At 40.2% G+C, this 23,556-nt stretch overlaps 1 pseudogene; it reads left to right on the top strand.

Moving 5' to 3' along the window:
- Positions 1 to 5,573: 5,573 nt before the first annotated feature.
- Positions 5,574 to 21,495, top strand: LOC104733845 (wax ester synthase/diacylglycerol acyltransferase 1-like; annotated as a pseudogene).
- Positions 21,496 to 23,556: the final 2,061 nt, after the last annotated feature.

Raw genomic sequence — 23,556 nt, forward strand, 5'->3', positions numbered from 1 at the left:
CGGCGTGAGAAAGAAAAAAACTAGGTCAGAATCTTCTGCTCTGATACCATGAAATATTGTAGAATAGAATGTTAAGTTGTTTATTCCATATGGTAAAGTGTGGTATTTATACATGTACAAGTTGTCTAATACGATAGAGTTGTATCTTTAGAGAATATATTGATACATATCCTAATAATTAGTTTCTCTTATAACGCAAAAATTAAATCAAGTTTTTTTGGATAAATATGTGAATTTTCATTAAATGAGCAGATGAACTTTGCATCTACATTAACATTTTTTAAGTACATTTTAAAGAAAATCTTTGTTTTAGTAAATATTTACAATGAAATTATTATATTTATGTATCCACCCTATTGGCTCATATGAGCTAATCTTTTGTTGACAAAAAAAAAAAAATTATGTATCTAAACAACTTTACAATTAATTCCCAATACTATCCATATAACTAAACATAACTAAAATATTTTAACATTAATTGTAAAATTATCCATATAATCTTCAACAATTAATTATATTGATATTTAAAATATTTTGTTCAGATTTAAAGTATATTTTTCCTATCAACTTTGTTTAATTTATTTTTTTAATTCCTTAAATCATCATATAATACAAAACAGACATATATTACTTACTTGATGGAAAATACTGTATCTTCAATTCCCACATCAGCTGAAATGTTTAGACAATGATTCAAAATTATATTATATATAATTAGACTGAATCTTAATCTAAATGAGCATGAAGCTTAATTTACAAAAATCCAAATTGAATAAATTTGTATATGGCTTAATTTAATTTTGAAGTTAAATGTTTAATTTTATCATATATATTAAATTTTAAACCTTAAGTTATTATAATTGATATATCTAAAAATTAATAGAAATTTTTAAATATTATGATTATTTAAATATATTAATTAAAATAATATTGGATGGATTATATTGCATGATGGCTTTATGGTCTAATGAGTTTGAATCAATATTAATAAATAGGCAAAATATTATATCTGAGTTTCAATATGGGCTCAGTATTCATTTTGTTACTTTTGATATCACCAATAATAGACATGTTGAATGAAAATTGATTTATTTAAGATTGAATGAAACAAAAATTGTGACTGAGGAACATGTCTATTTTCGGTGACTATTAACTGCCAAGGACTCTTTATCAGCTTAGTGACTGAGGAACAACAATTTTTTTTTTTTTTTTGTCAAACCACTTGCATTAATTACTCAAGGGAGAAGATTAATACAATCAAAGATTAAACTACAAGAAACAAGGGCATTCCCCAATGCCATAACAACAAAGAAACAAAGCAGAGATAAAGATAGTCGGCAATAGGTTCTTGAGAGCTTTGAGCCAGAATCTTGGAAGTATCTTGGTAGATGTGAGATCAAGATTATCGACAAACTCTTCCATGACCAAGTCAATGGATGAGAGGTAGCCATTTTCATAAGACGTATTGGCGTTAGAGAAGGGGTCAAGGCTGAGCTTCTCACCAGTTTGAGAAGGTCTACACGGAGTAGGAGCTTGACACAATTTCGAGCAAGGTTTGGAATGCTCTGTCGCTTAAGTATGTTTAGTGGAATTGCCATAGGGTTTAGAATGGTCTTGGAAGAAACAAAACCGCAACTAACGCTCGGACAACATGGGTTATGGACCCAAACACCATAGACACTCAAGCAGTAGGGTTCAAAGGGCAGAGTCGAACAGATTACTATTACCAGGGTTCTCAGGAGGAGCGAGTGACGCCAAAGCAACAATGGTGAATTACCTCTCAGATGGAAACCATAGAAAGCGTAATCTTGATCACACCATTGGCTAAGAATCGACATCACTATAGGCTGTAAAGTAGCGTACCTGGATTGGAATAGTTTAATGATTGGAGCCGACCTTGTATGAGCTTTTCCCCGGAGAAAAATATAATGAACATGATTTAATTCAGCGATCAAGGGATATGAAAGCAGAGGAGTGAGGAGGATTCGGTAACCAGCGCTCCTTGGAGGCATGGTCATAATGTCGATCTTCATCACTCTGCAGAGGTAATATGAGGCCAGAAGCAAAATTCCCGAGAGCCTGTAGCTTAGATGGAGAGTGATGTTCAATGGATTGCTTTGGATCAGGGATTGGAGATGGCATTCACAGACATCGATCAGAACTAACGATTTGAGATTTAGAAGGTATCTTCTGCCCTTACAATCAAAACGAGAGAACAATATGATGTACCTTCGTGAATAATCGGATTTGTCAAAACTGGGCTTTATCCCTGAGGCCTTTACTGTTTGGGTTGTTAATGGGCCGAAGAAGGTGTCAAGGCCCACCAAAAGAAGTCCAATGTTCGTTTTAGTTGACCTAGCTGTATTGATAGCACGGCGGCGGTGGCTGGTCGGAGAAGGTGAGTAGATTTGCAGGATAATACACGTCTCTTATAAGCAAGGTTCCAGCAAACCCAAGCCAGAAGAAAGGTGAAAGGTTCGGATGGGGATCCACAAAGACATTTCAAGATTGTAAGGAAGAGAGCTTGACCTGAAAACGGAGGCGCCGTGTGCCGTCGACGTCTCCACCGGGTGAGAAGTAGCAGCTGGTCCAAAGGAGGACTCACCTGCTAGACTCGGTGCCTCAAGGGAAGCTTTCTCAGGTGAGGATACACATCCAGATCTGATTGTACGGATGTCATTTGATTGTGGGTGCGGTACACCGGCTGAAGCATTCAGAGGAAAGAGGAGGGGGTTCATCGGAAACCACCTGCACCCTTTAACTTTGTCTATTGATATCTTGCCGGGATCTGAGGTTTGTGGAAAGATTTGTAACCAAAAGAAAAATGGGGAAAAAAGTAAAGAAAGAACAAATGAGACTTTAACAGCAAGGAGAGCAGATGGAGCGAGATCCCGACACCGGCGAGCAGAAGCTTCACCGGCGTCGGAGGAGGTTGGCAAACTTGGGGCCTCGATAGTAGTGCCTGAGAGAGAAAATGGGTTTTCTTTTTCGGGTGTTAGGAACAACAAAATTAAAGATGGAGTGTTCTGGATGATTAATGAAAAAAAGCAGACCTCATTGATCTTGAAGCTTTGCTTCAGCTTCGGCCAATTACTAGAGTTTTCACCAGATGCAATTTTGGCTTTGATTGGTGGACTCCCCTATGTCCACTTCTTTAATGGGACACAGTCGGGCCAGCTCATACGTGTATTCCATTTAAATCAGTATTTATCGGGTTTTGATTTATATCAACATCATACATTAGTGGTGTTGAATCTGTTTAATTCATGCAATGGACCTGTTGAATTTTTAAAAAATCATACATGTATTAAACTGAGTTGAATAAATTCAACTAGTTGAATCTGAAAAAAGTGGAACCTACATTGACACATGACGAAATATGAGAGAAGAAGATGTGAATGAGTTGTATCCATTTGCTTTTTGTGAGATTTTATTTCATCCTAATTATTTTAGCTCAATTATCTTACATTAATTTATTTTTTTATAAAATAAAAAGTACATCAAAATTCATCATTTAAAAAAATCTACAAATAGAGACTAGTCTTTGTTTTATTTGGAAATAGAAAAAAATATCAATTTTTATTATAATTTTCAATTTTCCTTGGACCAATTTTTTTGTTTGTGTGTGTTTAATCTTCTTCATTTTACTTACAAAAAACAAAAAAAAATAATTATAAATTACAATATAAATAAATTTATATAGAAATTTATTAATTTTAAATTATATTAGTTTAGTTTTAATTGATAATTATTATTAGATATGTAATCATAAATTATAAATTAAAATAAAATTAAAGAAATATAAAATAGTAGGGTAAGGTGTTGAATTTTATTAAACAGAACTATTGGGAAAGTTAAAATTGAATTGAGTGTTGAATGATTAGGTGGAAGAAAAAGAAACTGATGTAAAGTGTTAAAAGTTGAAGTGGAGGGTGTTGAATCTGATATAATAAACTACATTTTAAAAAAAAAAACGTTATCCTCATGGATGCATCTTTACCTACAACAAATAGGTTAAAAAAAAAAAAATTTATAGTATCCAGGGACCAACAATTATGTCAACAGTATACACCAAAATAACATAAATGTAACTCGAACAGTACTAGTGGACTCGCATTCTATTAATATGCTTCCACATGTTGGCATGATAAACATGAAAGTGTATTTTGATTTCTAAAATATGTTGAATTTAAAAATAAAAATAAAAAATCAAATGGGCAATTAAAACAACTCTGATAGATTTGTATAGAAATTTATTGGGCTACGATTGCTAATAAATTTATGTTGGACAAACTGCATATATAACGTCACGTACGTGTATGACTAATTTAGGCGTGGTCTGCACGCATAAAAACTATTAGAGTTTAAAGTCTCATATTAGATGGGATAAAGTTTTTGACCTATATATAAAGAATATAACAATCGTTTTGTTTTGAGCTAGGTTTTTTGAATTAGGCTTAACAAATATGATGCTTAAAAAAGGACTTCTCACTAGTTTTTCATTTATGTGCATGGCTCATATAAGTATCATATCTTGTTGTGATTCTGATATATTGGGTTTAAAAATTTTTAGTACTACTGTTTCCCACTTTGAAAAGAGACTATTAAAGTTTCGACCAAAAAAAGAGACTATTAAAGTGTAAAATTCCACATCGAATAGGATAAAGATTTTTAGGCAGTATATATGAAAGATATGAAAAACTCTTTTTTAAAACTAGCTTTTAAGATTAGTTAGGTCAAATTCTAATAAAAGGGTTGGACTTAACATCATAACCAGATAACTGATCACCTTATGTATTCAAGTAAGCTAGCTACTATTATATCTCTTTCACAAGTGCCATGAACAAAAAAGCTCAATCTAGTTATCTCGCAATCACTAGAAATGAAAAATAAACACAAATAAATGAGACCATTATCGTTATCTCCCTCCTCCATCCGCCTAAGATATTCACTTCTTAACCCGCCGCCACAGAAAAAAAAAAAAAAAGCAAAAATATTTGGAAGTTTTCTATTAAAACCCTATCCTCTTTCATAATTAGTGGATAATTTTCTTATATCTATCTAACTTTGCCATCTCTTTATAACTAACTAAAACACTTCATTTCTTGCAAATGGTTAACACATTGTACATATTTTTCTATTTTCTTCTAAATCTAAGGTAACTCCAATCTAATTTTTGTCCTCTGTTACTATCTTTATAATTACTGATGTACAATAGTAATAGCGAAATGTCTAAGTAGTATACTCTCGAATTTTATTATTTTCTACATATAAAATTTTAATTAATATATTTTTTTCTTATTTTTATTTATACACCGCATACTTAATTATTTCTCTATCTAATTTGTTGATTAATTTGAAGTTTATCAAGACAATTTATGTTAAAACAACAGCTATTATGAAATGATATTTAGAAACCAAATGGGTTTTTTTATAAATAAAATGGAAGGACTTAATTTAAAAAAACTACAGAAGGAACCCACGAAGGTAGCAACCACAAAACCCTAACCTCATACCAAACCTCATTTACTACTTATAATAATACATAAAAAAGAGAGAAGGACAAAATATGAATGCTATAAAAGCGAAGTGGTACTGCAAAAGGTTGGAGAATCGTAAAAAAAAACCATAAAAATGGAAAAAGACATGGAGAGAGAAAAGCCAATGGAGCCGCTTAGCCCAATGTCACATATGCTAAGTTCCCCAAATTTCTTCATTGTTATAACTTTTGGGTTTAAAATTAGATGCAACCCATCGAAATTTGTTGAAGGCATCAACAACTCATTGATCAATGCTCCCAGATTCTGTAGCAAAATGGTAATTTATAAATATTCTATACGTACGCATGCACGCATTTTGTTATATATGTACTAGCTATAATTTTGGTATATACATATAATAAGTATAAACATACTGAATAAGATATATATAAAGAATTCTTCAGTGACTAATAGAATTAAATTTGTTTCTATCCCTTTAGTATGCAAATATCACAAGTATATTAGTTCTGAATTTTGTCTTAGGGATCATATATAATTTTTCTTGCCTTTTCAGGAGATAGACTACAAGAGAAAAGGAGAACCGGTGTGGATTCCTGTTAAAGTTCGAGTAGAAGATCATATAATTGTGCCGGATCTTGACTATCCCAACATTGAAAATCCTGATCTGTTCATAGAAGATTATATTTCAACCATTGCTAACATTCCAATGGACATGTCCAAACCACTTTGGGAATTTCATTTGCTCAACGTAAAGACATCAAAAGCAGAATCTTTGGCTATAGTAAAAATACATCACACAGTTGGTGATGGAATGTCTCTTATGTCTCTCTTACTTGCTTGTTCACGAAAAACATCAGACCCCGACGCACTAATTTCTAGTACCGTGGCTACAAAGAAACCTGTTAATTCCATGGCTTGGTGGTTGGTTGTTGGGCTTTTGTTTTTAATAAGAGTCACCTTCACCACTATTGTTGAATTTTTCAAGTTAATTCTTACAGTATTCTTTATGCAAGATACCAAAAATCCTATTCTGGGTAATCCCAGTTGTGAGGTATGACTCAGATTCTATATCAGAAATGCTTAAGTGTTGAGAAGGCTCTCGGTCAAAGAGAGGGTTTGACTTACAAGCTCAAGAAGGAAGCACGTGGGTTTCACGTGAGGTTTGTTTACTCGGATTGAATCAAGCTCGTGACGGTTAAGGTTCGAGTTTGTTACTCACTCTCAGATCTGATCTTCTAATAAGGGGAGATTAAGAGGTTAAGTGGTTGTTAGATCTTAATCAGAGAGAAGTGAGAGAAGTGATTTGATCTAGAGTGAGAGAGAGCTTGAGCGTTGTAACAGAATCGTTCTCTTCATCGTTCTAGTGGATTACCGGAGTTATAACTCCGGCGAGACGTAGCGTTCCCGGTTTGGGACGTGAACTCGTTAAATCGCTTGCGTCTTTCTTTACTTTCCTTAATTGCTTTTACGTATTCTGTGATCGATTCAAAGTCGCGGTTTGATCAATCTTAATCTTAGGAACTTACAATTGGTATCAGAGCTACGGCGTTGGTGTTGCGAAGCTGAATCGAGATGTCAGGAGTTCCGATTGCGGTGTTTGATGGTTCGGGAGACTTTTCATTGTGGAAAACGAGGATACGAGCTCATCTAAGTGTGATCGGATTAAAGGATGTGCTGGTGGAGAAAGCTCCGTCTCCGCCACTCACAGAAGAGGAAGAACAAGATCCTGAGAAGAAGAAGAAACGTGAAGCGGATGAGGTATCGAGATCGGAAAGGTGTGATAAGGCTAAGAACGTTATCTTCTTGAATGTGGCTGATAAGGTGCTGCGAAATATTGAGTTGTGTGAAACTGCAGCGGAGGCGTGGTCGACATTAAACAAGATGTTTATGCCTACTTCTCTGCCACATCGAGTGTACTCTCAATTGAACTTTTACACATTCAAGATGCAAGAGAGTAAGAAGATTGATGATAACATTAATGACTTCTTGAAGATCGTCGCAGATCTAAATCATCTTCAGATCAAAGTATCAGATGAGGTACAAGCTATAATTCTGTTGAGTTCTTTACCGGCTAGGTTCGATAGTTTGGTAAAGACTTTGAAGTATAGCACTGGTAGAGAGAAGCTGAGGTTAGATGATGTTATGGTTGCGGCAAGAGATAAAGAAAGGGATGTAACTCAAAACAGTAAATCTGTAGGAGAGGGACATTTTACAAGAGGTCGTTCTGAGGAAAAGTATACTGGTCAAAGTAACAAGGGTAAAGGAAGATCTCGATCGAAGTCTAAGGATGGAAAACGTGTGTGTTGGATCTGTGGGAAGGAATGTCATTTTAAGAAACAGTGTTTTAAATGGCTTGAGAAAAACAAAGGAAAGGTGCAGGGTTCTGATAAGGGAGAAGCTGGGGTGGCAAATTCTAGTGATCAAGCAATGGTTCTGATGGCCGTAGGTGAAAGTTTGGTTACATCTGGGAGTAAGACTGATTAATGGGTATTGGATACAGGTTGCTCGTTTCATATGACTCCACGGAGGGATTGGTTTTGTGAGTTCAAAAAAGTGAGCTCAGGCTATGTGAAGATGGGTAATGATTCGATGTCTCAGGTTCAGGGAATTGGAAGTGTGAAAATCAAGAATCCAGATGGTACGTGTATTATTCTGACAGATGTGAGGTTTGTGCCATCTATGTCTAGAAGTTTAATCTCATTGGGGACACGTGAAGATAGAGAATGTTGGTTTAAGTCTCAGAATGGTATTCTCAAGGTGATAATGGGTTGTTCTGCAATTCTAAGAGGAGAAAAGAGGGAGACACTCTATATTCTTAAAGGTGAAACGGTGGTTGGAGAATCACACGTTTCAGAAGTGTCAAGTGATGAAACTGTCCTGTGGCATAGTCGCCTCGGACATATGAGTCAAAAAGGCTTAGATATCTTGGTTAAGAAAGGATGTATAAAAAGAGACGTCATCAGAGACCTGAAGTTCTGTAAAGATTGTGTATTTGGGAAAAACCACAGAGTGAGCTTTCCTCAAGCTCAACATGTGACGAAAGAGAAGTTGGGTTATGTGCACTCAGATTTGTGGGGATCTCCTCATAACCCATTCTCATTGGGAAATTGCCAGTATTTCATTTCGTTTATTGATGATTACTCGAGGAAGACCTGGATTTATTTCTTAAAGAAGAAAGATGAAGCTTTTGAGAATTTTGTCACTTGGAAAAAGATGGTGGAGACACAATCAGAGAAGAAGGTAAAGAAGTTGAGGACAGATAATGGGTTAGAGTATTGTAATCAATATTTTGATAAGTTCTGCAAGGATGAAGGTATTGTGAGGCATAGAACATGTGCTTACACTCCACAGCAGAATGGAGTCGCAGAGAGGATGAACCGCACAATAATGGATAAGGTGAGAAGCATGCTGAGTGAAAGTGGTATGGAGAAGAGGTTTTGGGCTGAGGCAGCCTCTACTGCAGTATATTTGATAAATAGATCTCCCTCAACTGCTATTGAGTGTGATCTTCCTGAAGAAAGATGGACTTCAAGGGTACTTGACTTAAGTACATTAAGAAGGTTTGGATGTCTAGCATATGTTCACACTGATCAAGGGAAGTTGAATCCAAGAGCAAAGAAGAGTTATTTCACTAGTTATCCTGAGGGTGTCAAAGGATATAAAATATGGGTTCCTGAAGAAGGTCGGTGTGTGATCAGCCGTAATGTGGTCTTTCGAGAAGCGGTGATGTATAAAGAAGCTAAGGAGTCATCTCAGTTGGATATGCATGAAGTGGACTGAGAGAATCTGGGTTTAGAGTTGAAATCTTTAGAAGAAGAGGAGAATAATCAAGGTTCAGATGATTAAGGTGGAGTTACGAGTGGTCAACAAGAAGCAGTGCAACCTCTAAATCAAGGAGAAATGATTGAAGAAGATCCAGAGGTAGAGTCTGATGAGGAGGATTTAAGTGACTATCAATTAGTCAGAGATCGAGGTAAAAGAGCTATCAAGGTAAATCGAAAGTATCAGGAATCAAATATGGTGGGTTTTGCTTACTATGCTGAGGATGGAGGTAAGACAGAACCAAGTTTATATAGAGAAGCCCTATCTGATCCTGATTGGGGGAAATGGAATGCTGCAATGGGAGAAGAGATGTTATCAATGAAGAAGAACCATACATGGGACTTAGGAGACAAGCCGGAGAATGCTAAGGTAATTGGTTGTCGATGGATTTATACTCGAAAACCTGGTATTCCTGGAGTTGAAGCACCAAGGTTTAAAGCAAGATTAGTTGCAAAGGGGTATTCTCAGAAAGAGGGTATTGATTATTCAGAGATCTTTGCACCAGTAGTGAAACATGTGTCAATCAGGTATATACTTTCAATGGTGGTACAGTTTGATATGGAGCTTCAACAGATGGATGTGAAGACAGCTTTTCTGCATGGTTATTTGGATGAAGAGATAGTAATGGCTAAACCAGAAGGTTTTGAAGATAAGATTCATCCTAATAAGGTATGTTTCCTTAAGAGATCTCTGTATGGTCTTAAGCAATCTCCTAGGCAGTGGAATATACGGTTTGATGCTTTCATGAGCGAGATTGGTTATAACAGAAGTGCTTATGATAGCTGTGTCTATTAGAGAAAAATTGAGGATGGGACTTACATATATTTGTTATTATATGTCGATGATATGTTGATTGCATCTACCAGTAGATCTCATGTTCAGGAATTGAAGACTTTATTGGGTCAAGAATTTGAGATGAAAGATTTAGGTGATGCTAAGAAGATTTTAGGCATGGAGATTACTCGAGATCGAGTTGCTGGTACTTTAGTGTTGTCTCAGGTTGGTTATGTGGAGAAGATCTTAAAGTCTTTTCATATGGATCAGTCAAAAGCAGCTGCGACTCCGTTAGGGGCACATTTCAAGTTAAGAGCTGCAACTGATCAGGAATATGAAGATCAGTTCCACAGGATGAAGACGGTGCCTTATGCAAATACCGTAGGCAGAATCATGTACGCAATGATAGGTACTCGACCTGATTTAGCTTATCCTGTTGGAGTTATTAGCAGGTTTATGGGGAAGCCTCTTAAGAGTCATTGGGAGGCAGCTAAATGGGTATTGAGGTACCTGAGAGGATCTGAGAAGAGAAGCCTGTGTTATCGAAAGAATGATGATTTCTACCTGCGAGGCTACTGTGATTCAGATCATGCAGGAGATGGAGATTCTAGGCGATCAATCTCAGGTTATGTGTTTACAGTGGGAGGCAATGCTATTAGCTGGAAGTCAAAGCAACAGAAGGTTGTTGCTCTCTCATCAACTGAAGCAGAGTATATGGCTCTGACTGAAGCAGTTAAAGAAGCCATTTGGCTCAAAGGTTTAGCTGGTGAGCTTGGTCATCCTCAAAGATTCGTGGAGGTTCATTCTGATTCTGAGAGTGCTATAGCACTGGCAAAAAATTCAGTTCACCACGAGAGGATCAAGCATATCGACATCAGATTGCACTTCATCAGAGACATTATCAATGAAGGTAAGGTAAAGGTACTTAAGATTGCAAGTGAATGCAATCCAGCGGACATCTTTACGAAGGTGCTTCCAGTTGATAAGTTGAGTGGAGCATTGGAGATGCTCCGAGTTACTGAACACTGAGCGGTGGAGCTCAGGGACCGGAGGGGGTAATCCAAGAACTAGAACAGGAACAAGCAGAAGGAGAGAATCATAGTCAAGGTGGAGAATTGTGAGGTATGACTCAGATTCTATATCAGAAATGCTTAAGTGTTGAGAAGGCTCTCGGTCAAAGAGAGGGTTTGACTTACAAGCTCAAGAAGGAAGCACGTGGGTTTCACGTGAGGTTTGTTTACTCGGATTGAATCAAGCTCGTGACGGTTAAGGTTCGAGTTTGTTACTCACTCTCAGATCTGATCTTCTAATAAGGGGAGATTAAGAGGTTAAGTGGTTGTTAGATCTTAATCAGAGAGAAGTGAGAGAAGTGATTTGATCTAGAGTGAGAGAGAGCTTGAGCGTTGTAACAGAATCGTTCTCTTCATCGTTCTAGTGGATTACCAGAGTTATAACTCCGGTGAGACGTAGTGTTCCCGGTTTGGGACATGAACTCGTTAAATCGCTTGCGTCTTTCTTTACTTTCCTTAATTGCTTTTACGTATTCTGTGATCGATTCAAAGTCGCGGTTTGATCAATCTTGATCTTAGGAACTTACACCAGTGATGGATTTCAATATTGGAAGCTTATCCATCGGATAATAAGTTTTGATGATGTCAAGTTTGTGAAGAACACAATGAACATGGTATGTATAGTAATTGTTATTTTGCTTTATATACTGATCACTCATTTCGTTTTTACGTAAACTTTATATAACAACTTCATAATATTCAAAAATTTTGCAGAAGGTGAATGATGTTCTTCTTGGAATGACACAAGCAGGTCTTTCAAGATATTTGAGTAGCAAATATGGTTAATTCAAATTCCTTTCTCCTCTTATAAGTATCTATCATTTACCATATATACCTTTTCAATTATTATTTTTTTACCATAAAAAAAAAATCCACAAACCACCTTACCTATAATATTATTTTTCTTCAATTATTATATTTTTGATATGTAATCACTCCCTATAATATTAAAAACAAAGGTACTCAATCACTCAAACCATAATTACATCATAATTCATAGTATTTGAACATCCTCAATAATACTTCTAATATTTGATAATTGTTAACAGATGGATCAAAGGCCGAGAAGAAAGAGATCTTAGAAAAGCTCTGTGTTCGTGGTGCTGTAGCTATAAACTTAATACCAGCAACAAGGATTGTAACATCCGTGAACCGGAATTCCGGTTTAGGATGTGCATCGATCGATGCAGTAGGAGCATCGATCGATGCTGACTCAATTCTGTGCGTTTTGACTTAAGTCAAACGCTGCGTTTTGGGGAAAAGAGAAAGGGAAAACCCTTATTTCGTCCCTTTTGTCTCATTATTCGTGGGTGGCCGTTTTTGAGCGAAAAGAGAAGGGAGAAAGAGTTCTTGGAGATTTCTTGGAGTTTTGGCGTTTTCCTGAGGAGATCTGTAGCTGGGATTGCTGTAGGAGTTCCTGGAAGCGTGTTCTTGCTTGTGTTTTGTTTAGATTCGTCTTGGCACAGGTAAGTGCAGGACCATGGCTTATCTAAGCTAGAGAATTCAGTGATTTGCTTGTTGTTTGTGGTTAGACGTATTAGATTGTTGTTATGGACGTTAGGAAGCTTTCTTGTGGCTTGGGATTGAGTTTTGTGGTTGTAGGAACGAAATCCGGCGAGAAGCTTCGGAGAATTCACGGTGCTCGACGTTGCGTCGATCGATGCATACCTTGCATCGGTCGATGCAAGTGCAAGGATGGTGCGATGAACTCTAGGGTTTTTCGTGTGCGTCGAGCATGCGTCGGTCGATGCAGACTGGGTATCGGTCGATGCAAGTTATACTTGCGTCGACCGATGCAGCTTCTGTATCGATCGATGCTTCTCCAGTTGGCATCGGTCGATGCTAGTTTGGCATCGGTCGATGCTAAGTCCTGTTTTGTGATTGACGTGTGTTGAATGTTGTGTGATGATTACTGATACTCTATTGCTTGTGTGTATAGCCCAGTAGATGGGAGGATCGCCTTACTGAGTGTTTATAAAATACTCATGCATTGCAATATGTGTTTGTGGTGCAGGTAAAGGCAAAGTGTGATCGTGGAATCCAGGCAATGAAGAGGAGGATGTTCTAGGGACTCGGTTGATTGTTTATCTGGCATGGTTAGGTTGCTAGAGTTGAGTCTTAGAGCATTGTTTAGGATTGCTGGTTATTTGGTTTATGATGTTTGGATCTTTAGTTAAGACTGGAATTTATATTGGTTATTCGTATTTATTGGTTTAATATTTATTGGATATTGATATTATTATTTCCGCTGTTGGTTGTGTTGTGGTTAGGTGACTAGTGGATATGGGACCACTAGTTGTAGTTTATTTTATTATATATTTATTACTTATTTATTAAAAAAAAAAAAAGGGTCAGTCGTTTCATTTTGGTATCAGAGCCCTTACGGTTCTAGGTTTGGGTTCACTAGGCTTTGTGCTGTAGATGTTTGGGATTGCATGTCTTGATTGATTATGTGAGTTAGTCAATTGTGTGTGGCATGGAGTCCTAGAACATCCTCTTTGAGCCTACTGGTGATTCCACGGTGAGTTTCTATTTCAGTGTTAAATAGTAATTGTTTGCTTAGCCTTCTGTTCATGGTAGTGCAGATGGTTAGAGAGGATGCTGTTGCTGGTCGAGGTCGTGGACGCGGTCGTGGTCGCGGACGAGGTCGTGGTAGGGGCAGAGCCCCAGTGGTTAGTGAGACCGAGGACCATAGTGTGACAGCTGAGGGTGTTGGCGAGTCGCAGGGTGTACCGGGGGATTCAGTGAGTGTGGCCGGAGGGGGCGGTGTTGATGCTCCAGTGGTCGGTGATGCTAGGGTCCCGGGTGTGGGAGGCCCAGCGGGTGGAGTCCCTGGTGTTGACATTGCGGCTTTGCTAGCACAGGTGTTGGAGCGGTTACCACCAGTGGTACCGGCTCAGGCTCAGGTAGTGCCACCAGTGGTGGCGGAGGAGCGGCAGCCAGTGGCTGCGGATGTGGGGGTCCATGCTCGTTATCTCAGCATGTTGACAGAGATGGGTCGGTTGCGTACTGAGCAGTTTTCAGGAGGTGTAGATCCTACTGGTGTAGATCCTACTGCTGCAGATGCGTGGAGGACGAGAGTGGAACGTAACTTCCACACTTTGAGATGTCCTGAGGAGTTCTGGGTGGACATAGGGGTCTACTTTTTGAGTGGTGGTGCTGAGTTTTGGTGGAGGTCTGTGGCTGCTAGGAGGGTGCAGCGGGAGATGACTTGGGCTGACTTCGTTTTGGAGTTCAACCGCAAGTATTTTCCTAGAGAGGCATTGGATCGTTTGGAGGTGCAGTTCCTTCAGTTGTCTCAGGGGACACGGTCAGTGCGGGAGCTGGATTTGGAGTTCAGTCGACTTCTATGTTATGGGGGTCGGGGTATGGAGTCTGAGGAGGCTCAGATCAGGAGGTTTTTGAGGGCTCTACGAGATGACTTGAGAGTTCATTGTAGAGGGAGGTCTTATGCTACGCGTGCAGAGCTGGTGGAGACAGCAGCAGAGATTGAGGAGGATATCCGGGCACAGTCAGTGACGGTTACTCCAGTAGCTCAGCCTGGTAAGGCTCAGCAGCAGGGTGGTTCTAGCAGGGGCGGTAGGCATGCCCAGGGAACCAAGAGGAAGTGGGAGGCTACGCAGAAGCCGAGTGGTGCTGGTTGCTTCAGTTGTGGGAGCAGGGATCACAAGATTGCTAGTTGTCCCAAGAGGAGTGTTCCGACGGCAGGACCTCGAGTATGTTATCACTGTAGGGAGACAGGGCACATCAGGCCTTTTTGTCCCAAGTTGCAGCCGGCAGCAGTGGCAGCGTTACAGCAGGTGCAGCCTGGAGGTCAGCAGGTAGCACGGATTGAGCAGGGGCCTCGGGTTTACATGACAGTGGAGACTGGTGGAACCAGTGCCGGGGCGATCACAGGTTTAATTTCTGGTACTTAATCTTTGTGAATTTTAGTAGGGTCAGATTTTATGTTTCCTGTGATAAAGTGTAGGGTTCTCAACACATGAGGTTTGTGTAGGGACCTTGTTGGTGGGCGGGTTTAAGTCCCACGTTATGTTTGATTATGGAGCTTCGCATAGCTTCATTACTCCAGAGTGTGCAGAGTGTGCGGGGATCAGCGGGGATCCTGGAGAGCGTACAGGAGTTGTTAGAGTTGCGGGAGGCAAGTTCCTGAGAGTCATTGGACGAGCTAGAGGAATTGATATTCAGATCGCAGGAGAGTCATGGCCAGCGGATTTGCTTATCAGTCCCGTGGAGCTGTATGATGTTATTCTCGGGATGGATTGGATGCATCGGCATATGGTGCATTTAGATTGCTATCGAGGTAGAGTGGAGTTTGAGCGTCCAGGAGGGAAGTTGGTTTTTCAGGGTATTAGACCGACTTCGGGGAGTCTCGTGATTTCAGCCATTCAGGCTGGGAAGATGATCGAGAAGGGCCGTGAGGCTTATCTGGTTACTATATCTATGACAGAGTCAGTGGGGAAGTCTACGGTTAGCGGTATTCCGGTAGTAGAGGAATTTGAGGATGTGTTTCAGTCTTTGCAGGGATTACCACCATCTCGGTCGGATCCTTTTACCATTGAACTGGAACCGGGGACGACACCGATATCCAAGGCTCCTTACAGAATGGCTCCAGCAGAGATGGCAGAGCTGAAGAAGCAGCTAGAGGATTTGTTGAGTAAGGGATTCATCCGTCCTAGTGTATCACCGTGGGGAGCGCCAGTGTTGTTTGTGAAGAAGAAGGATGGGAGTTTCAGGTTATGCATAGATTACCGGGGTTTGAACCGGGTCACTATGAAGAACAAGTATCCTCTTCCAAGGATTGATGAGTTGTTGGATCAGTTGAGGGGTGCTACTTGGTTCTCTAAGGTGGATCTGGCGTCGGGTTATCATTAGATACCGATAGATGAGGCAGATGTGAGGAAGACTGCTTTCAGGACGAGGTATGGGCATTATGAGTTTGTAGTGATGCCTTTCGGGTTAACTAACGCACCAGCAGCGTTTATGAGATTGATGAACAGTGTGTTTCAGGAGTTTCTGGATGTATCTGTCATCATTTCCATCAACGATATCCTGGTTTATTCTAAGAGTCCTGAGGAGCATGCAGTGCATTTGAGGGCAGTTATGGAGAAGCTGCGGGAGCAGAAGTTGTTTGCCAAGTTGAGCAAGTGTAGTTTTTGGCAGCGTGAGATGGGCTTTCTGGGTCACATTGTTTCTGCAGAGGGGGTTTCTGTAGATCCAGAGAAGATTCAAGCTATCAGGGATTGGCCTAGACCGCAGAATGCCACAGAGATCAGGAGTTTCCTTGGATTGGCAGGTTACTACAGGAGGTTTGTGCAGGGGTTTGCAAGCAGAGCACGTCCTATGACTAAGTTGACAGGGAAGGATGTTCCTTTTGTCTGGTCAGAAGAGTGTGAGGAAGGCTTTGCAAGCCTGAAGGAGATGTTGACTACTGCGCCAGTGTTGGCTTTGCCTGAGCAGGGAGAACCCTATGTGGTTTATACAGATGCATCTAGAGTTGGTTTGGGGTGTGTTCTGATGCAGCATGGGAAGGTGATTGCCTATGCATCGCGGCAGTTGCGGGTGCATGAAGGCAACTATCCTACTCATGATTTGGAGATGGGTGATGTAGTCTTTGCCCTGAAGATTTGGAGATCTTATCTTTATGGTGCAAAGGTACAGGTGTTTACAGATCATAAGAGCCTAAAGTATATATTCACTCAGCCTGAGTTGAATTTGAGGCAGAGGCGGTGGATGGAGCTTGTGGCGGATTATGATTTGGAGATAGCCTATCATCCTGGTAAGGCTAACACGGTTGCAGATGCTCTGAGTCGGAAGAGGGTAGCTTCGGCTCAGGAGCAGGAGATGGAGTCTCTGGTAGGAGAGATCAGTGCTTTGAGCTTGTGTGCTGTTTCACAGGAACCGTTGGGTTTGGAAGCAGTAGATAGAGCAGATCTTCTAAGTAGAGTGCGGTTGGCTCAGGAGAAGGATTTGAGGCTGGTGAATGCTTCTAAGGATGTGGATTCAGAGTACCAGGTCTCAGATAATGGTACTATCTTGGTGCACGGTCGTGTGTGTGTGCCCAAGGATGAGGAGTTGAGGCAGGAGATTCTGAGAGAGGCTCATGCGAGCAAGTTGTCTATTCATCCAGGAGCGACTAAGATGTACCGTGATCTCAAGAGGTACTATCATTAGGTCGGGATGAAGAAGGATGTAGCTAGTTGGGTTTCTAGGTGTGATGTGTGTCAGCTAGTGAAGGCTGAGCATCAGGTTCCTGGCGGGTTACTGAAGAGTTTCCCATTCCTGAGTGGAAGTGGGATATGATCACCATGGATTTTGTGGTAGGATTGCCAGCGTCACGGACCTTTGATGCTATTTGGGTCATCGTGGACCGGTTGACTAAGTCAGCACATTTTCTGGCCATTAAGAAGACTGATGGAGCAGCGGTCTTGGCTAAGAAGTATGTGAGGGAGATAGTCAGATTGCATGGGGTGCGGCGAGCATTGTGTCTGATAGGGATTCTAAGTTCACTTCGGTGTTCTGGCAGGCATTTCAGGCAGAGATGGGCACTAAGGTGCATATGAGTACAGCTTATCATCTCCAGACAGATGGACAGTCTGAGAGGACGATCCAGACGTTGGAGGATTTGCTGAGGATGTGTGTTTTGGATTGGGGTGGCCATTGGGCAGATCACCTGAACCTGGTAGAGTTTGCTTACAACAACAGCTATCAGGCGAATATTGGTATGGCTCCTTATGAGGCTTTGTATGGGAGGTCATGTCGTACACCGTTATGCTGGACTCAGGTGGGGGAGAGGAGCATGTACGGGCAGATTTTGTTCAGGAGACCTCAGAGAAGATCCGGGTTCTCAAGCTGAACATGAAAGAGGCTCAGGATAGGCAGAGGAGTTATGCTGATAAGAGGAGGAGAGACCTGGAGTTTCAGGTAGGAGACAGAGTGTACCTCAAGATGGCCATGTTGCGGGGTCCGAACAGGTCATTGACAGAGACTAAGTTGAGTCCGAGGTATATGGGTCCGTTCAGAGTGATTGAGCGAGTTGGACCAGTGGCATATAGACTGGAGTTACCTGAGGTTATGCGTGCTTTCCATAAGGTATTTCATGTGTCTATGTTGCGGAAGTGTCTCCGTGAGGATGATCAGTTGTTGGCTAAGATTCCAGAAGATTTTCAGCCTAACATGACTTTGGAGGCGAGACCAGTGAGGGTTCTCGAGAGGAGGATCAAGGAACTTTGGAAGAAGAAGATTCCTTTGATGAGAGTCATGTGGGACTGTGATGGTGTGGAGGAGCAGACTTGGGAACCTGAGGCAAGGATGAAGGCAAGGTTCAAGAAGTGGTATGAGAAGCAACCACGACCTGAGCTTGCCTAGTCTGGTTCCGTCTGTAATCCGTGGCTGGAGCGGGAATGGAGTATTCCAGCCCATCTCTCTTGTTACTCGGTCGCTTGGGGTGGTTGGTTGTGCGACTCAGTAACAAGATGAGGTGGTGCTCGGAGTACAAAGTTTCCGTGAGGCGGGGTTGGGGGAAAAGTTTCCCGAAATAGAAGTTTCCTTAAATGGAAAGTTTCCAGCAATGGAAAGTGCTAAATATAGAAAGTTACTCGGGAGAGAGAGTTTGTCCATTTTAGTGGTGGAAAGCTTTGGAGGGGCTTGTGTGTGGCCTTAGTGGCGGGCTGTTTAGCCGTTTTGTTTGGCCTTTGTGGCGGGCTCTTTAGCCAGAGTGTCTTTGTGACGGTCCTTCGGGACAGATGCCTTTGTGGCGGGCTGTTTAGCCAGAGTGTCTTTGTGACGGTCCTTCGGGACAGATGCCTTTGTGGCGGGCTGTTTAGCCAGAGTGTCTTTGTGACGGTCCTTCGGGACAGATGCCTTTGTGGCGGGCTGTTTAGCCAGAGTGTCTTTGTGACGGTCCTTCGGGACAGATGCCTTTGTGGCGGGCTGTTTAGCCAGAGTGTCTTTGTGACGGTCCTTCGGGACAGATGGCCTTTGTGGCGGGGCTGTTTAGCCAGAGTGCCTTGGTGGCGGTCCTCTTTAGGACATTTGTTTGGCCTTGGTGGCGGTCCTCTTTAGGACATTTGTTTGGCCTTGGTGGCGGTCCTCTTTAGGACATTTGTTTGGCCTTGGTGGCGGTCCTCTTTAGGACATTTTGTTTGGCCTTTGTGGCGGCCCTTGTGGCGTGTATATGATCCTTGTGTGGTCATATGGTATTCCAGTGAGGGAATATGTGGCTGGTAGAACATTGAGATGTTTTTACGCGATTCACGGGAAGGAAACCTGGATAGGGATAGGACTCAGACGTGTTCAGAATCGTTTGCTCGCGACTCTTGGAGGACTTTGGTTCTCCTAGTACTGCCATATTCGGAGACTTTGTGACTTTGGAGTATGGTTGGTATATCGACTTCGGACGACGGTCCGGAGGCGCGCTGTAGGGTGACGACCCGAGAGACGAGTTGGATTTTTTTTCCTTATATATTATGGCATGCAGGTTTAGGCCTGATGAGGAGCCAGCATTGGCATGCAGACTTAGGTCTGATGAGGAGCCGATGAAACTCAAGGTTTAGGCCTATGAGAAAAAGGAAAGTCCAAAAGTCGAGAGCAAATGACGCCTGGAGCGTGAGTCTATCACCTAGAGGTGACCTTCTGCAGTTCGGTCGGAGGAGTGCGGGCCGTGGAGACGGTTGCACGGGACTCCTTGGCTGATGGTTGTTTGGGATTCGAGGACGAATCCAGTTTGGTGGGGGAGAATTCTAACATCCGTGAACCGGAATTCCGGTTTAGGATGTGCATCGATCGATGCAGTAGGAGCATCGATCGATGCTGACTCAATTCTGTGCGTTTTGACTTAAGTCAAACGCTGCGTTTTGGGGAAAAGAGAAAGGGAAAACCCTTATTTCGTCCCTTTTGTCTCATTATTCGTGGGTGGCCGTTTTTGAGCGAAAAGAGAAGGGAGAAAGAGTTCTTGGAGATTTCTTGGAGTTTTGGCGTTTTCCTGAGGAGATCTGTAGCTGGGATTGCTGTAGGAGTTCCTGGAAGCGTGTTCTTGCTTGTGTTTTGTTTAGATTCGTCTTGGCACAGGTAAGTGCAGGACCATGGCTTATCTAAGCTAGAGAATTCAGTGATTTGCTTGTTGTTTGTGGTTAGACGTATTAGATTGTTGTTATGGACGTTAGGAAGCTTTCTTGTGGCTTGGGATTGAGTTTTGTGGTTGAAGGAACGAAATCCGGCGAGAAGCTTTGGAGAATTCACGGTGCTCGACGTTGCGTCGATCGATGCATACCTTGCATCGGTCGATGCAAGTGCGAGGACGGCGCGATGAACTCTAGGGTTTTTCGTGTGCGTCGAGCATGCGTCGGTCGATGCAGACTGGGTATCGGTCGATGCAAGTTATACTTGCGTCGACCGATGCAGCTTCTGTATCGATCGATGCTTCTCCAGTTGGCATCGGTCGATGCTAGTTTGGCATCGGTCGATGCTAAGTCCTGTTTTGTGATTGACGTGTGTTGAATGTTGTGTGATAATTACTGATACTCTATTGCTTGTGTGTATAGCCCAGTAGATGGGAGGATCGCCTTACTGAGTGTTTATAAAATACTCATGCATTGCAATATGTGTTTGTGGTGCAGGTAAAGGCAAAGTGTGATCGTGGAATCCAGGCAATGAAGAGGAGGATGTTCTAGGAACTCGGTTGATTGTTTATCTAGCATGGTTAGGTTGCTAGAGTTGAGTCTTAGAGCATTGTTTAGGATTGCTGGTTATTTGGTTTATGATGTTTGGATCTTTAGTTAAGACTGGAATTTATATTGGTTATTCGTATTTATTGGTTTAATATTTATTGGATATTGATATTATTATTTCCGCTGTTGGTTGTGTTGTGGTTAGGTGACTAGTGGGTATGGGACCACTAGTTGTAGTTTATTTTATTATATATTTATTACTTATTTATTAAAAAAAAAAAAGGTCGGTTGTTTCAAGGATAGAAATGATAGTCATCATATTCATAGTTATATACAATCATACAAAACCAAATTTTTAATTAGTTTAAGTGTAAAGTTTAATGAAATGTGAAAATGTAGGATTTGGCTGATATGATGGCGAAGGGTTCAAAGTGTAGATCGGGAAACTTCATAGGAACTATCATATTTCCTTTGTGGGTGAAATTCGAGAATGATCCATTGGAGTACATTCGACGAGCCAAAGCAATAATGGATAGGAAAAAAATATCTCTCGAAGCGTTTATTTTCTATGGAATCATAAAATTCACCTTGAAATTGTTTGGAGGAAAGGTGAAAAATATACAAAACCGATATGAGCAATATCTATTCGATACAACTTAATGCATTTAACTAATTTTTTTTTTATTGTAAGAAATTAACAGGCGGTAGAAGATTTTGGAAAGAGGATATTTGGTCACACATCGTTGGCATTTTCAAATGTGAAAGGTCCCGATGAAGAAATAAGTTTTTTTCACCATCCGATTTCATATATCGCGGGAAGTGCATTAGTTGGATCACAAGTACGTACAACTGATTTCATATATACTTAATCATCCCTTTTTTTTGTACATTTGTTTACTCTTCTAAAAGATTATGAAACTTTTGATGAAGTTAAATTTAACTAATTGTTTCTTTTGTTTTGTTTTTGTGATGTTTAAGGCTCTCAGTATCCATTTCATAAGCTACGTAAACAAGATTGTCATCAATCTAGCTGTTGACACAACAACTATTCCAGATCCACATAGACTATGTGATGATATGGTAGAAGCACTCAAGGTCATCAAATATGCTGCCATGCAAGAGAAAAGATCTCGTAAAAGCGAAGTTTAAGAAACATCACCTGATGTTTGATCAAACCTATGAAATGTATAACAAATATGAACTTTTCTGTTTTCAGTTAAAAAATGTAAAATAAAAATTAAAAAAAAATGTGTGGTGAAGTGCAGGTTTGTTAATTTGGTTTGATCTAATATGTTTTATGAAACATTTAGAGAAATGTCGGTAAACAAAAAAAAAAATCGCCAAAAACTAAGAAAGTACACATCATTTTAGATAATTTAGAAGTTAATCATGAACTCAGCTTAAAATCAATTAAAATCTATCTGGCAAGAACTTTAATTTAAAAAGGTACTGTGAAAATGATGCCTCAAGTAAAAACTTTGAACTACTAAAGTTTTTTTTTTTGTTAACAAATTTTAAACCATAATACAATCAAATAAACCCATATGCATTTATGTAAATTCAATGATGCGACACCGAAAATTTAAATTCCTTTAATTCGCAAATACTCCATCTGTTTCATAATAAGTGTCATTTTGATACTTTGCACACAAATTAATAAAACATATTAAAATATTTTTATACCCTTAAAAATGAAATTGACTCTTGATATTCTTCAATGAATATGAGGTTAAAATTGGAAATTTATGCTTAATTTTACATTGAAAATCTAAAGTGACACTTATTTTGAAACAAAAAAATCAGGCTAGAATGACACTTTTTGTGAAACAGAGGGAGTAACAAATTAGTCGTTTGTTGATGCAAGATTTTAAGTTTGCGGGCTAAGCTTTTTGTTAGGAAATCAAACCAACAAGAAATGAATAGAAACATTAAGACGTTTCCAAATTACAATGAGAAAATTTATTAGAGAGAAATGGGATAGGCAATTTTCCATGGAAAAGTATCCCATCCCTCATTATTTCTCCGTTTATGGTTCTCATAATAGTCAGTTTGATCTTTTATCATTTATTTCCATCAAAAAAGATCCCATTCCCTCTTTGCTGGACATGTCACATTCTGGAAAACATTGAAAAATGGGTGTTTCCGATACACCATGAATCTCCCGTGTATTCTAGGCGGTATACGATTCGTGCTCCTTCCCTCGGTCAACTTTCATAATTGTGTATACATTAGTTTCCTCTCCCAAAGTTAGGGATGTTAAAATGGGTAAATCCACCCCATTTAAACCCATCATAACTAAACTCATCCTATTTAAGTATAAACCTATTTAGTTTTGAAATCCATTTAACTGTATCTATTTAAACATAAATTGACCCATTTTAAATCCATCAAATCCATTTAAGTATCACGGGCTGTACTTGGCATGGGGGAAAAATGTTCGACGACTGGAACTAGAGGTGGATTTAGAGATTGTGGTTGGGTTCTTAACAACAAGGATTAGTGACTCACATCCCCTGTCTTTCCTGGTGTGGTTGTGCCATGGCTTTTTATCGAGGGACTGGATAGTCCGTGTTTCGCATGTGTATAGGGAAGCTAACTGTCTAGCAGATGGGTTGGCTAACTATGCTTTTACTTTACCTTTTCGTTTGCATGTTTTTGATTTTGTTCCAATTGTTGTAGCATCGATTGTAGGAGATGATGATCGAGGAACTGCGGTTCTGA

Source organism: Camelina sativa, chromosome 12 (genome assembly GCF_030686135.1).
Source record: "Camelina sativa cultivar CO46 ecotype springtype chromosome 12, ASM3068613v1".
Lineage (NCBI taxonomy): Eukaryota > Viridiplantae > Streptophyta > Magnoliopsida > Brassicales > Brassicaceae > Camelina > Camelina sativa.